Source organism: Myotis daubentonii, chromosome 10 (assembly GCF_963259705.1).
Source record: "Myotis daubentonii chromosome 10, mMyoDau2.1, whole genome shotgun sequence".
NCBI lineage: Eukaryota > Metazoa > Chordata > Mammalia > Chiroptera > Vespertilionidae > Myotis > Myotis daubentonii.
In genome coordinates, this window is record NC_081849.1 from 8,375,917 (window position 1) to 8,392,800 (window position 16,884).

A 16,884-nucleotide genomic window follows, 5' to 3' on the forward strand; every position below is an offset into this window, starting at 1 on the left:
CATTTCTGTCATTTGTGACCTGTTTCTTTGTCTCCACATTTTTTATGCTTCCCTGTGTTGGTAGAGTGGCTTTGTGTACTAGGTGTCCTATAGGGCCCAGTGGCTCAGCCTCCCCAATTACCTGAGGTGGAAACTCTTGGTGCACCCCTTTGTGGCTGTGTGCACAGTCTTGTTGTAGTTAAGCCTTGATTGTTGTAGGTATCACTGGGAGGAATTGACCTCAAGGCCAATTGGCTGTGAGAATCAGCTGTGTCTACGGTGGGAGGACTTCTGCACTGAAGACACCTTAATGAGGTAAGACTTGCTTCAGTGGGGCTTTGGTGCTCACTGAGTCTGCCCTCTGAGTGTCTCCCTTATGGATCTGAGGAGTTGTGATTGGATGGTCCTACTCTGACCACTGGGTACACTGGCTTTTGGATCTAAGGAAGTGCTAATTTAGCCTATGCCTGAGGCTACCCAGCAGGAGCTACAAAGAGATCTTCAGATTCCCCTTCCTTGTTTGGGGTTTGGAGGTGCTTAAATGAGGCCCAGCTGTGAAGCAATTCGAGCTGCTGTGGGGCCTTGGGCCTTCTCTTGGAAGTTTTGGGTCTGTCTTGGCCATATGCAGTTTGTTAGGCAATTTTCATATTGAAAAGGGCCAGGGCATTCATATGCAAAAGCCCCTGCTGCAGCTTGGGTGGGGCAGGGTCTCAGGGAATCAACAGGGCAAAAAAAGCAGTTGTGTCTGATCCTCAGCCCTGCCCTAAGGGACCCCATGTTTCAGTGTCCTGGTAATCGCTCTTAGCACCTTTGACAGAAAGCTGCCCTCGAGATCCGAGTACCCTCTTCCAGACAGTGCATTTTCTCCCCATGTGAGTCTAGGTCCCCAGAGACTCACCCGGAACTGGAGTTCAGAGTAGTTGGGGGCTTGTGACTCCCTCTGAATTAAAAAAGACAGCCGTGTCCTCAGTTGCCAGCCCTTGCCGCATGCGCCTCCAACCTCTGCACTTCCGCACCTTCTCTGAGTCTCAGTGTGCTATTCTCTTTCCTTTTGGTTGTAGAATTTCCACTCAGCCAGTATTCCTGATGTCCATTTTGTCTTCTAGTTTTATTTTTGAATTTGTTGTGGAGGGGGCAGCAATTTCCAGTGTTAACCTAAGTCGCCATCTTGGTTCTGAAGAGACTGTTTTGACTCCGTTGTATGTTCTTGCCTCGCATCTCAAATACTTATTGAGCATATTGGTTCAGGTCAATTTCTGTGTTCTCCATTCTATTCCATTGATCTATATCTCTGTTCTTGTGCCAGTACCAGGCAATTTTGAGAACAGCTTGATGTCTGGTATTGAGATCCTACCTACTTTATCCTTGTTTCTCAGGATCACTGTAGCTATTAGGGTTCTTTTTTTCATTCCAGATGAAGTTTTTTCAAGTTTATTCTAGGTCTGTGAAATATGTCATTGGTAATTTAATGGGGAGTGCATTCAATTTATAGATTGCTTTGGGTAATATGGACATTTTAATGATGTATATTCTGCCAATCCATGAACATGGTACATTCTTCCATCTGTTTATGTCTTCCTCTATATCTTTTCTCAATGTCCTGTAGTTTTCTGAGTAGAGGTCTTTTTCCTCTTTAGTTAAGTTTATTGCTAGGTATCTTAATTTTCTTGGTGTGATGGTAAATGGGATTGCTTTTTTAGTCTCTCTTTCTGTAAGTTCATTATTGGTGTATAGAAATGCCATAAATTTCTTTGAATTTATTTTGCACCCTGCTACATTGCCGAATTCATTTATTAAGTCTAATAGTTTTTTGATGGAGTCTTTAGGGTTTTTATGTATGATATCATGTCATCTGCAAATAAGGACAGTTTTACTTCTTCTTTTCCAATTTGGATGCCTTTTATTTCTTCTTCTTGTCTAATTGCAATGGCTAATACTTCCAGTACTATGTCAAACAGGAGTGGTGACAGTGGGCATCTCTGTCTTGTTCCTGTGCTTAGGGGAAATGGTTTCAGATTTTTCCCATTGATTATGATGTTGGCTGTGGGTTTGTCATATATGGCTTTTATTATGTTGAGGTATGATCCTTCTATTCCCACCTTGCTGAGAGTTTTGTGTTTTTTTTATCAAAAATAGGTGTTGGATTTTGTCAAATGCTTTTTCTGCATCAATTGATATGACTATGTGTTTTTTAACTCTCAATTTGTTTATGTGGTGCATTACATTTATTGATTTGTGGATATTGTACCATCCTTGCATCCCTGGGTTAAATCCTACTTGGTCGTGGTGTATGATCTTTCTGATGTACTGCTGGATCCGATTTGCTAAGATTTTGTTGAGGATTTTGGCATCTATGTTCATGAGGGATATTGGCCTGTAATTCTCTTTCATTGTGTTGTCTTTACCTGGTTTTGGTATTAGGGTGATGCTGGCTTCATAGAATGAGCTTGGAAGTATCCCTTCCTCTTGGATTTTTTGTAGTAGTCTGAGGAGGATAGGTTTTAGTTCTTCCTTGAATGTTTGGTAAAACTCCCCTGTGAAGCCGTCTGGTCCTGGGCTTTTGTTTGATGGAAGCTTTTTGATGACTGCTTCAATTTCTTCCATAGTTATGGGCCTGTTGAGATATTTTGATTCTTCCTGATTGAGTTTTGGAATGTTGTATTTTTCTTGGAATATGTCCCTTTCCTCTAGGTTGTCTAGTTTGTTGGAGTAGAGTTGTTCATAGTATTTTTTAACAATCCTTTTTATTTCTGTGGGGTCTGTTGTTATTTGTCATCTTTCCTTTTATGATTTTGTTTATTTGGTTCCTCTCTCCTTGCTTCTTGGTGAGCCTGGCTAGAGTTTCATCAACCTTGTTTATCCTTTCAAAGAACCAGCTCTTGGTTTTGTTGATCTTTTGTATTGTTTTTTTGGTCTCAATGTCATTTAATTATGCTCTAATCTTTATTATTTCCTTCCTTCTGGATACTGTGGGATTTTCTTGTTTCTGGCTTTTTAACTTTTTGAGTTGCAGGCTTAGATCATTTATTACCAGTGTGTCCCATATGGAGAAGGGTTCAGTATCTGAAAGATGGGCTGCACACAAATGAGAGAGAGAAATGACACGAGATAGTTTTGCAATATTGGGAGACCAGGTGGGCAAGTCCCGAAGGACTTCCATGGATGCTCAGGCTGCTCCAATCTTTTATTGATCTGGAGTAGCCCTTAGGGTAAGGAGGTTTCAATGACACACAGATCAGCAGACAATTTCCAGGAATAGGCAGAGTATCTGATCAACAATAATCAAGGAGGATCTACACAAGTATCTAAGGAATTAAGTGAACTAAGGTGGGGATGATGCTTTAGCTAGATTAACTGGGTGGTGTCTGAATTAACTGGGTGGTGCACAGCCCTGACCTTTGCTAGGACTTTCAAGCCTCGACCTTTACTAGGACTTTCAAGCCCTGACTTTTGCCAGGACTTTCAAGGGCTACTAAATTTGGGGGGTCTCTGTCTAAACTCAGCAAGTGAAGACAATGAATGGACACTGGCATCAGTGTTTCTAGTTTTTTGAGGTAGGCCTGTAGAGCTATGAACTTTCTTCTCAAGACTGCTTTCACTGTGTCCCACAGGTTTTGGATTGTTGTGTTTTCATTGTCATTTTTTGCCATGATGTTTTTTATTTCTTCGTTGATCTCTCTGGTAGCCCAGTCATTGTCTAAAAGCATGCTATTCAGCTTCCAAGTGTTTGAGTGTTTTAGATTGTTTTTATTGTAGTTGATTTCCAGTTTTATGCCATTGTGATCTGAGAAGATGCTTGATATGAATTCTGTCTTCTTGAATTTGAAGAGACTTTGCCTGTTACCAATATATGGTCTTTGAAAATGACCCATGTGCATACACAATGGAATACTATGCTGCGGTAAACAAAAAAAGGAACTCTTGCCTTTTGCAACAGCATGGATGGAACTGGAGAGCATTATGCTAAGTGAAATAAGCCAGTCAGAGAAAGATAAATACCACATGATCTCACTCATTTGCGGATTATAGAGAACAACATAGACTGATGAAAAGGGACAGACCCAAAGACTGAGAAACAGTGATCAGGCTATCAATCCCCAGAAGGAAAGTAGGGGAGGGCGGGGGTAAGGGGAAGAGATCAACCGAAGGACTTGTATACATGTATATAAGCCAAACCAATGGACATGAACAACGGGGGGATGGGAGCATGAGTGTGCCGGGCGGGGGGGTGGAGGTTGGGGGTTAATGGGGGGGATGAGGACACATTTGTAATATCTTAACTAATAATAATAATAATAAAAAAAAACAAATTCTCAGAAAAAAAATAAAATAAAATGTATTACAAAATAATATATAAAATGGGACTATGCACACAATATATAAGGTAATGTGTTCACAATTGTTTAATAAGGTGATCAAATATTAGGTATAATTTAATCCCTTTATTGTAAAAAAAATTTGATATGTGCAAAGGTGCCTATGCATAAAAGAAAAATCAGAAGGATGTGTGCAAAATGGATTTGTCTCTGGAGATTGGAATTACAGGTGATTTTTTTCTCTTCTTTTTGTTAATGATTGTTTCCTAAAGTTTATACAATAAACATATTGTACTTGTATAATAAAAAATAAATAAATAAAACTGAGACATTTAATGGTGACAAATTAACAAAACAACAGCACTGTGAATTTAAAAAAAAAAAAAAAGAGGCAATAAGGAACTAAAGTGTCTAGAAGGGAGGAAATGCATGAAAAACTGTTCTCATATATTATTACAGAAAGTGTTTGATAGTGAATATCAGAAACCGATTAAAGAACTAGCTTCAGACAGCAAAGATGGCTAGAGGGATATCAATATAAGGCCAGATGGTGAGCGTTAAATATGTAATAATTGTAATATTTTTAGAACTAAGATTAAAGGATTGCTCAGCCAGGCGTGGCTCAGTGCTTGAGTGTTGACCTATGAACCAGGTCACAATTCGATTCCCAGACACATGCCTGGCTTGTGTGCAGGAGGCAGCTGATCAGTGATTCTCTCTCATCATTGATGTTTTTATCTATCTCTTTTCTCCCTTTCTCTCTGAAATCAATAAAAATACATTTTAAAAAAGATTAAATGAGGAATAAAATGAATAAAGTATTGTTTGTAATGGCTATACTAGTATATGCTCATAATGTAGACACAGTACAATTGAAAAATGAGAGGAAATGAGGAGATAAATAGCAGTAAAATAGTGAACTCTTCTCAGCCAACATATTGGGGGTGGTAGTATTAGTTTTGTTATACTGAGGCTGTTGTGTGTATAAACATGGGATGAATGAAATGAACAATTATGGAATATACTAATTCTGGATGTGTAAGTAGCTACAGATGTAATATAGAATAGGTTAAATAAAAGCACCTACATTGGAAAAAAAAAGAAAATGACCCATGTGCACTTGAGAAGAATGTATATTCTCTGGCTTTGGGGTGAAATGTTCTGAAGATGTCAATTAATTCCATCTGATCTAGTGAGTCATTTAGGATTGATGTTTCTTTGCTGATTTTTTGTTTAGAGGATTTGTCCAATGGTGATAATGGGGTATTAAAGTTCCCTACTATGATTGTATTGCTGTCAATCTCTCCCTTGATCTCCTCCAGAAGATTTTTTTTATGTATTTGGGTGCTCCTATATCGGGTGTGTATATGTTTACCAGAGTTATTTCTTCTTGTTGGTTTGCTCTCTTTAGTATTATGAAGTGGCCTTCCTTATCTCTCTTTATGTCTTTCACTTTGAGATCTAATATTTCAGATATAAGTATTGCTACCCCAGCTTATTTTTCATTTCCATTCACCTGAAAAACCTTTTTCCATCCCTTCAACATCAGTTTGTGTGCATCTTTTTTTCTGAGGTGGGTTTCCTGTAGACACCAGATTAATGGGTCTTGTTTTCTTATCCACTCAGTTACCCTATGTCTTTTGATAGGGGCATTTTATCCATTTTTATTTAAAGGTATTGTTGATAGATACTTGTTTGTCACCATTTTTTATTCTTTACCCCTGTGTTCCTTCTTCATTTCCTAGTTTTTTTTATTACAATCAGACCCTTCAGCATTTCTTGCATTGCTGGTTTGGTGATAATAATCTCCTTTTTGTCTGTGAAGCTCCTGATTTCACCCTCAATTTTGACTGATAGCCTCGCTGGGTACAGTATTCTTGGATTCAGACCCTTCCTTTGCATGACTTTGTATATTTCATTCCATTCCCTTCTTGCCTGATGTGTTTCTGTTGAGAAATCAGTCACTAGTCTGATGGGGGATCCTTTGTAGGTAATTTTCTGTCTCTCTCTGGCCGCTTTTAAGATTCTTGCTTTGTTGCTGGTGTTTGCCAATCCTATCTAATAAAAGAGAAAAATGGTAATTGGCGTACAACGATACCCTTTTCATTGGCTAATCAGGGCTATATGCAAATTAACTGCCAACTAAGATTGGCAGTTAACTGCCAACAAGATGGCGGTTAATTTGCATATGTAGGCACAATGCAGGGAGGCGAAAGGGAAAGCAGGAAGAAGCCCCCTGCCACTGACAGTGATCGGAAACCCAGGGGGGAGCTAAGAGCTGGGGGCATGATCGGAGAATCAGGGGCCTTTGCCGTCCTGGCCAGTGATAGCAGGAAGTAGGGGTGGAGCCAGCGATGGGAGCTGAGCACGTTCCAAGCTGGCAGTCCCGGGAGCTAGGGGTCCCTTGCCTGGGCCTAAAGCAAAGCCCACGATCACGGGGCCGCTGCAGCTGCGGGTCCCCGCTGCTCGGGCCGGACGCCTAGGCCAGAGGTGTTAGGCCTGGGCAGGGGCGGAGCCTGCAACCACGGGGAGCTGGGGGTCCCCTGCCCAGTCCTGACACCTCTGCCGGAGGCCTCAGGCCTGGTCAAGGGGCCGATCGGTGATTGGTGATCGGAGGGTGATGAGGGTCAACTCCTCTGGCCGAGGCATCAGGCCTGGGTGGGGGGTGGAGCCGGGGATTGGGGGGATATGATGGTCCCCTTGCCCAGGCCTGAAGCCTGGGTCAGAGGCGTCAGGCTTGGGCGGGGGGTGGAGCAAGCAATCAGAGGGAGATGGGGGTCCCCTGCCCAGGCATGATTCCTGGGCCAGAGGCCTCAGGCCTGGGCGGGGGCCAGAGCCAGTGATCGGGGGGAGATGGGGGTCCCCTGTCCAAGCCTGACACCTCTGGCGGAGGCGTCAGGCCTGGGCAAGGGGCCGATCCTGAGATTGGAGGGTGATAGGGGTCAACGCCTGAGGGCTCCCAGTATGTGAGAGGGGGCAGGCTGGGCTGAGGGACACTCCCCCCCCACACACACACACCCAGTGCACCGGGCCCCTAGTTTAATTATAATGTGCCTTGGTGTCGGTCTTTTGGGGTTCATTTTGTTTGGGGTTCTGTGAGCTTCTTGGATTTGTGTGAGTTTTTTCTTCCCTATATCAGGGAAGTTTCCTGTCATTATTTCTTCAAACATTTTTTCTATTCCTTGCTCAGTTTCCTCTCCTTCTGGCACCTCTATTATGTGGATGTTGTTTCATTTCGTGTTGTCCCAAAGTTCTCTTAGGCTTTCCTCCTGCTGTTTAATTTTTTTTCTAGAAGCTGCTCTGCTTGGGTATTTTTTTCTACCTTGTCTTCTAGCTCACTGATGCGGTCCTCTGCTTCTTCTAGTAGACTGTTGATGCTTTCTATTGAGTTCTTTATAGAAGTGATGTCATTTTTCATTTCTTCTTGGTTCTTCTTCATTTCCTCTTGGTTCTTACACTTATTGTTGAATTTGTCTTCCATTCTTTTCATCCACCTTAGGACCATTTCTCTTAATTCTTTCTCTGACAGGTTGTTTGCCTCCACTTCATTTACTTCCTTTTCTGGTGATGCCTGTTTTTCTTTCTTCTGCAGGCTGTTTCTTTGTCTCCCCATGATCTCTCTTATCTTAGTGTTTGGTTATGTAGTTCTCTCTCTACTGCACTGATTTAAAGGCACAAAATGCAACACAACAAGGCACAATGCACAAGGCCCTTAACACAAATGTATTCACGGTACTAATAACCCCAAATAAAGGTGACCACCAGAGAAAAAAGAATTAGGGGACAAAAAAGAAAGAAGAGAAAAAGAAAAAGAGAAAAAAAAGAGTGCAAAAATGAAATTGGGGAAAGGAAAAAATAAGTAAGAGAGAAAATAAAGAGAATGAAATAGAAGAGGGGAAGAAACTATTAATATAGAGAGAAAATTCCAATAAAACAGCCACTAATCCCAACAAATGCCAGCAATAGATACCTAGAGATAAATGAAAACTACAAACAACAACTTATATCAAGCGAGGTGAGGGAAATCAGAAGCAAAAAACAACCAGGAAAAAAACCAACAAAAAAATAAACAACCATAAAAAACCCCCAATATAATCAATCGTCAAGCAAACAACAACAAAACAATAGAGAGAAAAAAATTTGGATAGTGAAGAAAGAGAAGAGAGAGGTATATATGGATTTAGAGCAGGGAATTGGAAATTAGATATATAAGTAAGGTGATATTTTAACAGGGGGTAAAAAGAAGGAATAGGGAAAATCTAAAGCAGGAATAGGGTAAGAGAAACAGGACAACAAAAGGGGAAAAGTGAGGAAGAGAGTTTTGGTAATAAAGGTAAAGTTGAGATAGAGTAAAATGATGCTAAAGGAAAGATGAAAATAAAATGTAGAACACTAATCTCAAAATAAAATAAAGAGAAAATAAAAATGACACTTTTTTAAAAAAGATAAAATGGTAGTAGAAATAATACTGGTTAAAAATAAAAATGTAGTAATTAGAAAGGTTAAATCAAGTGAGGAAAAAAAGAAAAACAATTTAGTTTCTTAAGTAAAAGTTAAAAAAAATAAAAAAGTGCAGTAGTGAAGTTCCTTCACTTCCTCTACTCTTCTGTTTGGCACACCTTAGTCCTGTCAGGTATTCAGGAGAGTGTTGAAGTTCCCTGAGAAATACTGTTCCTCTGTGTTGTAAACCACAGTCCTGATTTTAAAGCAGGCTGTATTTCTTTGTTTCCCAGACTGCCTTTATTTGTATTTACAGAAGAGTCAGTTTGTGGTTCAGCCCAGTTTGTGGGTGGCAGTGTTTCTAGATTGACCTCCGAGGCTATAAGTCCTCTCTAGCCAGTATTTAGGCTTTGTTTTCCCTATCGCACTTAATACTGGTTTGGGAGAGTTGACTGCCCTGGAGCTGGTTCCTTGATTATTACTCCCTGCTCTGATTCCCTGGTTCCACAAAAACAACTTTCCCCTGCAGTCTCCGTGAGTGACCCTAATTGGGCGATCCTATGTATTTGGTTTAATAATCAAAAGCAAAGATTTAAGGAGGAAAAAAGAAAAAGAAAGAGCCAGAGTAAGTGCGAGAGCTTGCAACCCTCCTTCGTCCAGCTCTGTGCGCAATTCTCCCAAAGTCTCTTCCGCACGTTCTCTCTCCCCTGGCACTAAGCAGCTGGCACACTGGCAAAATCCGAGGCTTCCTTTTTGCACCCAGTCCAGCTATTGGCTGATTTTTAGAGTTCCCTTCTGCCAGCAACCCTGCGGGACCCCTTTCACACTTGCGGATCACACTAGCCTCAACGGCTGCGGACTTTGTGGGGCGCAGACTTCCCCTACACACGTTCCTCTCCAACCTGAATTACAAACTGCACCTTTATCTAGATGAAATCTGACCTTTCCGTGAGGAGGAGCTGGGCTCCTCTGAGTCCACATATTCAAGCTGCTTGAGATCCGGTGTTCCTGGGTTCATAGCTGGTCCCTGGGTGCCGTGGTTGCAGGGTCCCTAGATGATATCAGCCACCTATTTCCTTTTTGATTAGAATAGAGTAATAAGTCCGAGTTCAATCTCTAGAGTCAAATCCTGTAGGAGGCTTTTGATAGAAGTTATTTTGCCTCGTGTCCCTCCTCTGCTGTTCACTTGGCCATGCTCCTCATCATTAGGAGCTCCTTTCCACATCCAGCTCTGCTGTGAGCCATCTGTCTCTCTGCTGTGGGTCTCCACCTGAAACTCTATGAAGGTGCCCCCCGACCAGGATGCTGCTCCTTCCACGTAGTCAGAAGGAAAGAGATGAATGTAGAGAAAGACATGGCTTACTATTTTACATTTTCCTATTATTCTTTTTCCCCCTTTATGCTTTACATCATAGCATGCATATCAATGAGGAAATATGTGGATTTTGCCCTAACCGGTTGGGATCAGTGGATAGAGCATCGGCCTGCGGACTCAAAGGTCCCAGGTTCAATTCCTGTCAAGGGCATGTCCTTGGTTGGGGGCACATACCCAGTAGGGAGTGTGCAGGAGGTAGCTAATTGATGTTTCTTTCTCATTAATGTTTATAACTCTCTATCCCTCTCCCTTCCTCTCTGTAAAAAAACAATAAAATACATTTTTTAAAAAAGGAAATATGTAGATTTTTTTAAAAGATTGGGGTTATTAAAATACATTTCTTTAACTTCTATCAGAGTCTGCCCTCTGGAATTCAAGGCTTTGTCTGCTGCTATGTTCTAGATAAATTCAAAGCTCAAGGTTATTACAACTTTGCAAAAATAATAACAGGAGGTGAAAGGAATGGTTTCTTGAACTATTCTGACACTTCCATAATGAACAATTAACTTGCTATATCAGTTGCCTATAGCTGCCAGAACAAATCACCAAAAATTTAGAGTCCTGAAACAATGCAAATTAATTTTCTTAGAGTTCTGGAGGTCAGGAGCCTGAAATTAGTCTTATGGAGATAAAATGAAGGTATTCTCAGGGCTGAAGGTATCTCCAGGAGAGAATCCATCACTTCCTTCTTCCAGCTTCTAGAAGCTTCCAGAATCCCTTGTTTGTGATAACATCACTCCAATCTCTGCGGCCGTCATCACATTGCCTTCTTCCTCCTTTGATCTTGCCTCCCTCTTCTGAGGGCCTTTGTGATTACATGTAGCACCCAATCAGATAATCCAAGACAATCTCTTCATCTCAAAATCATTAACTTCATCACTTCTGCAATAAGGTAACATTTATATGTTCTGGGGATTAGGAATGCTTATCTTGGGGTTGGGGGGCGGGTGTGATTTTCAGCCTACCACATGTAGATAAGGTAACCTCTCTGAAACTCCCTTTACTGATCTTTAAAATGGAGTATTGACTTCATAGGATCAGTATTTATACCAGGAAGTGGGGTTCTGCTATAAAAGAAATGCTTAAAATATGGATGTGGTTGTGCAATTGGGTAATGCATAGACACTGGGAGCATTCTGGGGCACTTGATAAAAAATGCCTACATATCCTTGAAGAGTCTGTTGCTGGGAATTTGAATATTAAAGGTGAGATCTCAGTTCAAAGTGAGGACCACAGTATTAGACATTGGAAGAAACATGATACTTGATACAAAGTGGAGGAGAATTTACTGAGTTATGTTCTGCTACTGGGTGGAAAGAAGAGCTTGAGAGCAATACACTTGCGTTTCCAAAGACAGTTTGGGGGGTATAGCCTGGTTTCTCCTTGTAAAATGCAAAAGTCAAGAAATGAGAGCAATGCATACACAAGCCAAGGGCCTCCAAGGGTTTCCAGCAGCCACAAGGAGTGGGACCCAGCAAGGATCCTCCCAGCACCTTCAAAGAGAGCGTGGCTCTGCCAACCATTTGATGCTGGACCCCTAGAACTATGGGACCATAAGTTTCTGTGGCTTTAAGCTACACAGTTAGGGGTACTGTGTTACATTAGCATCAGCCCTAGGAATCTCACACAACACCTTTCTTCTTCCTCCACATTTTCTCCTGTCTTTCTCATGGTCCATCCACTCAGCATCTCAGAGATTTTCCCTTATGTCTGAGCTTATGTTTACTAGAGTAGTCTTTCCTACCACCACTGCACATCTGGCCCAGGTGGACCACAGAGGCTTCTGATGAGTGAAGTGCTGGCTTTCTCAGAAAGACCTTTAAACTCTGCCTGCCCCTGTCTCTCAGTAACACCTCACTGCCCAGGGCTCCCAGACCATATAATCATCACCACCCCATTCTCTTTGCTTTTACAGTTTTTGAACTCAGGCCATTTACTTAAGAATTTGGTGGTTTTCAACAAATATATGCAACACCAAAACAAACCCCCAAATTCTTTCTTTTTGAGAGAGAAAGTGGAAATGAGGGGCTCCTGGACTCTTAAGGGAGTGGGCAGACTACCAGCTGGTGTGAGCACAGCAGGTCCAGAGACCACCTCTGCCAGAGAGCATGCTCCAGGCCCATTGTCAAGAGCCCACTCACACTCCAACAGAACACCAAATTCACACAAAGAATAAAGAGTTTTACAAAAACTCACAGACAAAGATAACAGTATTGTGGTTACTAGCAGAAAGGGGGATGGAAGTAAGAGGTAAATGGAGTCAAATATATGGTGATGGAAGGAGACCAGTATTTTGGTGGTGGGTATACCATGTAAGATAATGTACCATAGGATTTCACACTAGAAATACACATAATATTAATAACCACTGTCACCCCAATAATTTTTAATTTTAAAAAGTTTCATCTAAAAAACAGAGTAAGGCCTTATTTTTTGCAAAGTTAAAAAAAAAAGAAAGAAAGAAAAGCATCTGTGTGTTTAAATACACAGGAACCACCTTCCTCGGTTGACAGCACACAATGCTAATGTATCTGACAGTGTGTCCCCTGCTGTTAACATCAGTGGTTTTGTTCCATGAGCTACAGAGCAGATTGTCACATTAGCACATCAGCACTAGTGTCTGGCATTAACACATGAAATACAGTCAGGAAAGCTATGTGGGTCTGTTTCTGCCACTAGCAGCATCTATGATTTTGGAAAAAATAATAAGCCCTCTGAGGTCTGGAATCTCTATAGATAAGACAATAGATAAGTGTCAGATCATCTAAGTCTGATGCCTTCCAAGGAATTAAACCATACACCAATATGTGGGCCTTGCCCCATGAGAACAAGTCCTCAGATTCTCCCATTGGTTTGAATACTGAACCCACACTTCCTCTTAGATGTTGGTTGGTTGTAGTGATAAACCTATGGCAGCGAACAGGGGTCCTCATGGTAGACCGCTTGGAGGGACCAGTCCTGGGACTCTTGGCTTGAGGTTCTGTGTGAAGGAGCAATGTCACTGCGGGCCTCTGCTCTCATGCTTTGAGTGCCTGGGGTCATCAGAGTCATGTATAGTTACAGACAATGACAGATCCCAGGCCCATTACCATGTGGCACCAACAGCCAGGAAGGCAGGAAGCAGGGAAGCAAGTGTGCTTCTCCCAGTCTCTGCCACTCTCAGCACACCCTCCGCTCCCTTCCTTACTCATCTGCCAGGACTTTTTAGTCCCCTTCCTCCAAATCTCATTCGTTTGCTTGCACAACCCTGAATTCTTAGCACTTGACGTTGGGGAAGAAGAGGTTCCTTAGAACAGGAACCAGGAAAGAATTCAGAGTCAACCGGATCCATATGCTAGCATTCAGTCACTTGCCTCTTTTCTGAGATTTTCAGTTTGGTTTGGACAATTTCTTATGTTATCTGCATTTCTTCCTTTTGTATTTAGTTTGGCATCTTTTATTTTTCTTCACTCTAGTTCTCCCATAAACGTATGTCCTTAGGTGCTTTATTACCAAGGGACAAAGGTGCAATTTTAATGTGTATCCAAGTGTATCACAGAACAAAATTTTGTATTGTTTCTCATAATCCCCACTATTTCCAAGAAATGAGCTACAGGATGGTATTGTAAATGCACTTGTGCACAGGAAAGCATGCATCCTGCCTCCACCACAGTACTTTCTAGCCTTATTTCCTGCTTATTCTGTTTAACTCATCACTTAATGTTTTGGTAACAGCGCAGGCTACAAAGACTATGTTACAGGGCCCATGTCCCCTTATTTGTACCTGCTGAAGTGTTCAGAGGGGTGAGAGGAGAAGACTCGTCCAAGAGAAACCTCACTGCAAAGATCACCCTGAACAGGTTGGTGCTGTCGTAGGCTGGTGCCGGCCTGAGGATGAAATGGGGGAGTTTTTCTGTGAGTTTCTAAACCCACACTTGTTCCTCCTCCAGAGCAGGCACAACACTTAGCACTTTGACTCTGACATGAGACAAACAAAACAAATTCTACTCTGAATTGAACCAGTGCTCATGGATGTTGCCATCTTTCAAGTTCTAACAATGCCATTCTCAAAGCTTAACTTGTGAATAAACACCTAATGCAGCCTCATTGTTTTGGAATATCTCTTGAAGAAATATCACTTGAAAATATCACTTAAAATTAGAATTATGGGACTTGTTTCTGTGCTGTGAAAGACCATAAATGACTATTTGGAAATATAAGGAGACACTTGCATTTCTCTTATTCTCTGCAAGTATAACACATCTGCATTGATTGGAAAGCCAAAGACTCCAGATAAACATAGCACCTGGAAGGCTAGAGTAGCTGTCACCTAGGCCTCATCTAGCAATAGGTCATTGAACCCCACTGAACAAACACAAAAAGGAAAAACTAAACTATACAAAATCCATGCCCTGAGCATCAAGGATGATGAAGGGAGCTAGCAGAGTAACCATCATTTAATCTAAAACTACTGAGTGGGTTTCCATTTTCAGACAGGATTGTGAGGGGCCCTGCAGAATTAAAGCTGGTGGAACAACCATATCTGGTGAATTTTTTTTACAATTAAAGTCTCTAAAACTGCCCTAAGGTAATATAGCAAATGAAGAAATGTTAATTTTTTATAATGGACCAAATTGTAGTACAAGAGTGAGAATCTGGGTGGTACTTAATCTATGAATCCCCCACTCACCTTCAGCTCAGCTCAAAGGGGACTCAATGCTGGGCAGATAAAGTGAAGAAGATGGGGCTCCAGTTCCTCTCAGTTAACCATCAAGTATATGCTACCCTCCAATAGGGACAGGCTGGCAGGAGTTCTCATGATGCCTTTTAACTCTTTTTTACAAACTAAACTGGTGCGAAGAGCTAGCAGCCACATCCTGCCTCTCTAGTCATAGCACAGAGGCTCTATCCCAGACACAAGAGACTAAGAATACTGGGATCCTAGCGGCCCACACTCCAGCTCCCTCATATGATGGAGGGTCCATCCTGGGAGAGGCAGGTTGAGAAGACCAGAGGCAAACATCCTTTGATCAGGCCCCAGAGCTGTGGCTCAGAGCTTTTCTGCAGGAAGAAGTCCATAGTTACAGAGAACTCCAAAGCTCTCCTCAAAAGAAATGACTTAATTTGAAGCAGAGTGTGGGAAGTTCATGGGCACTCTTGAAAACCTTGAAGGTTTTAATAGTAAGTAATTTAGAGGAGTCTGGTAATCCTATAAGAGCTTCAAGAGAAACTATGGGTCAGCCACTTACTAGAGAGAAACAGAAAATAGGCATCTACAAAGGATTTTTTCTAGGATCAGAGAAAATCTTAAAGAATTGCCCCAAAAACCACCCCTGCAAAGGAAACCAATTTTATTTATATCAGACTGTGGAAAATTTTATGCCCAAAGACATTGTCAAAAACAGGAGAGAAAACATATGGCAATTAGTAGACCTAACAGCTGGGTTTAATACTAACGGAGACATGGAGCTTAACAGACATTAAGAAAAGAAAGAGAGAAAGAGAGCATGGCTAAGACTATTGTTATTCAAGGTGACATCTCAAGGTTGCACCTTCTGAGGAGCATCATCAGAGGTTTCACAAGGAAGGGGAAATAGACTTCTGAAGAATCCAGCCATGTCACTAAACCAACTTACAAAAGATGGCTAATTGAGCCATAGAAATGCAGAAGTAAATCACTATCCAGATCACTGCACTACATTACTTAAAACACCTGGTTACAAAGAAACAGGAAATTGTGACCCATATAGTGAAAAAAAATTCAGGGAACAGTAACTCTCTGTGAGAAGGCCAATATATTGGATTTGAAAAGGGTACTTCAAAGTAGCAGTTAGAAATATGTTTAAAGAACTGAAGGAAATAATGCTTAAAAAAAAGTCATGATGACAATACCTCATCAAATAGAAATGAAAATTTTGCTAGCGAGGCTCAATGGTAGGTTTGAAACAGCAAAAGAAAGAAACAATGATTGGTGTAAAAATAACAGAAGTCAAATGGAAATAGACATTTCAATAATAATAGCTTCATTTTCAACATCCCACTTTGGATAATGCATAGAGCAACTAATCAGAAGGTCAACAAAGATGAGATGTGGTGATCAAATAGATATATCACTAGAACACTACACCCAACAACACCGGAAAACACATTCTCTTCAAATGCACAAAGAATAGTCTCCTAAACAGACCATGTGTGAGGCCATAAAATAAGCCTCAATAAATTGAAAAGGCTTGAAACCATACAGAATATGTTCTCTGGCCATAATGAAGGAAAGTTAGCAATCAGAAACAGAAAAATAACTTGAGGAAAAGGACTATATATATGTGTTTTTTAATCCTCACCTGAGGATCTTTTTCCCATTGATTTTTAGAGAGAGAGGAGGAAAGGAGAGAAAGAGAGAGAGAGAGAGAGAGAGAGAGAGAGAGAGAGAGAACAATCCGTTGCCTCCCACACCCATCCTCCTATCCTAACATTGGGCCATGGATTGGACCTAAAACCCAGTTACATGACCTTGACTGGGAATTGAACTTGTGACCCTCCAGTGCTCAGGCCTATGCTCTAATTGCTGAACACCACAGACAGGGAAAAATCAATATTAAACAACACAATTTTAAATTACCAAGGATTCAAAGAAAATATAAAAAGGGAAATTATAAATACTATGAGCTGAATAGAAATGAAAACAAAACAACATAGCAAAACTCATGGTGGGTAGCCAAGGTGATGTTTAGAGGAAATTTTGTATCTGGAAATATACATGTAGCAATATTAAACCAAGAAGAAAGATCTCGAGCC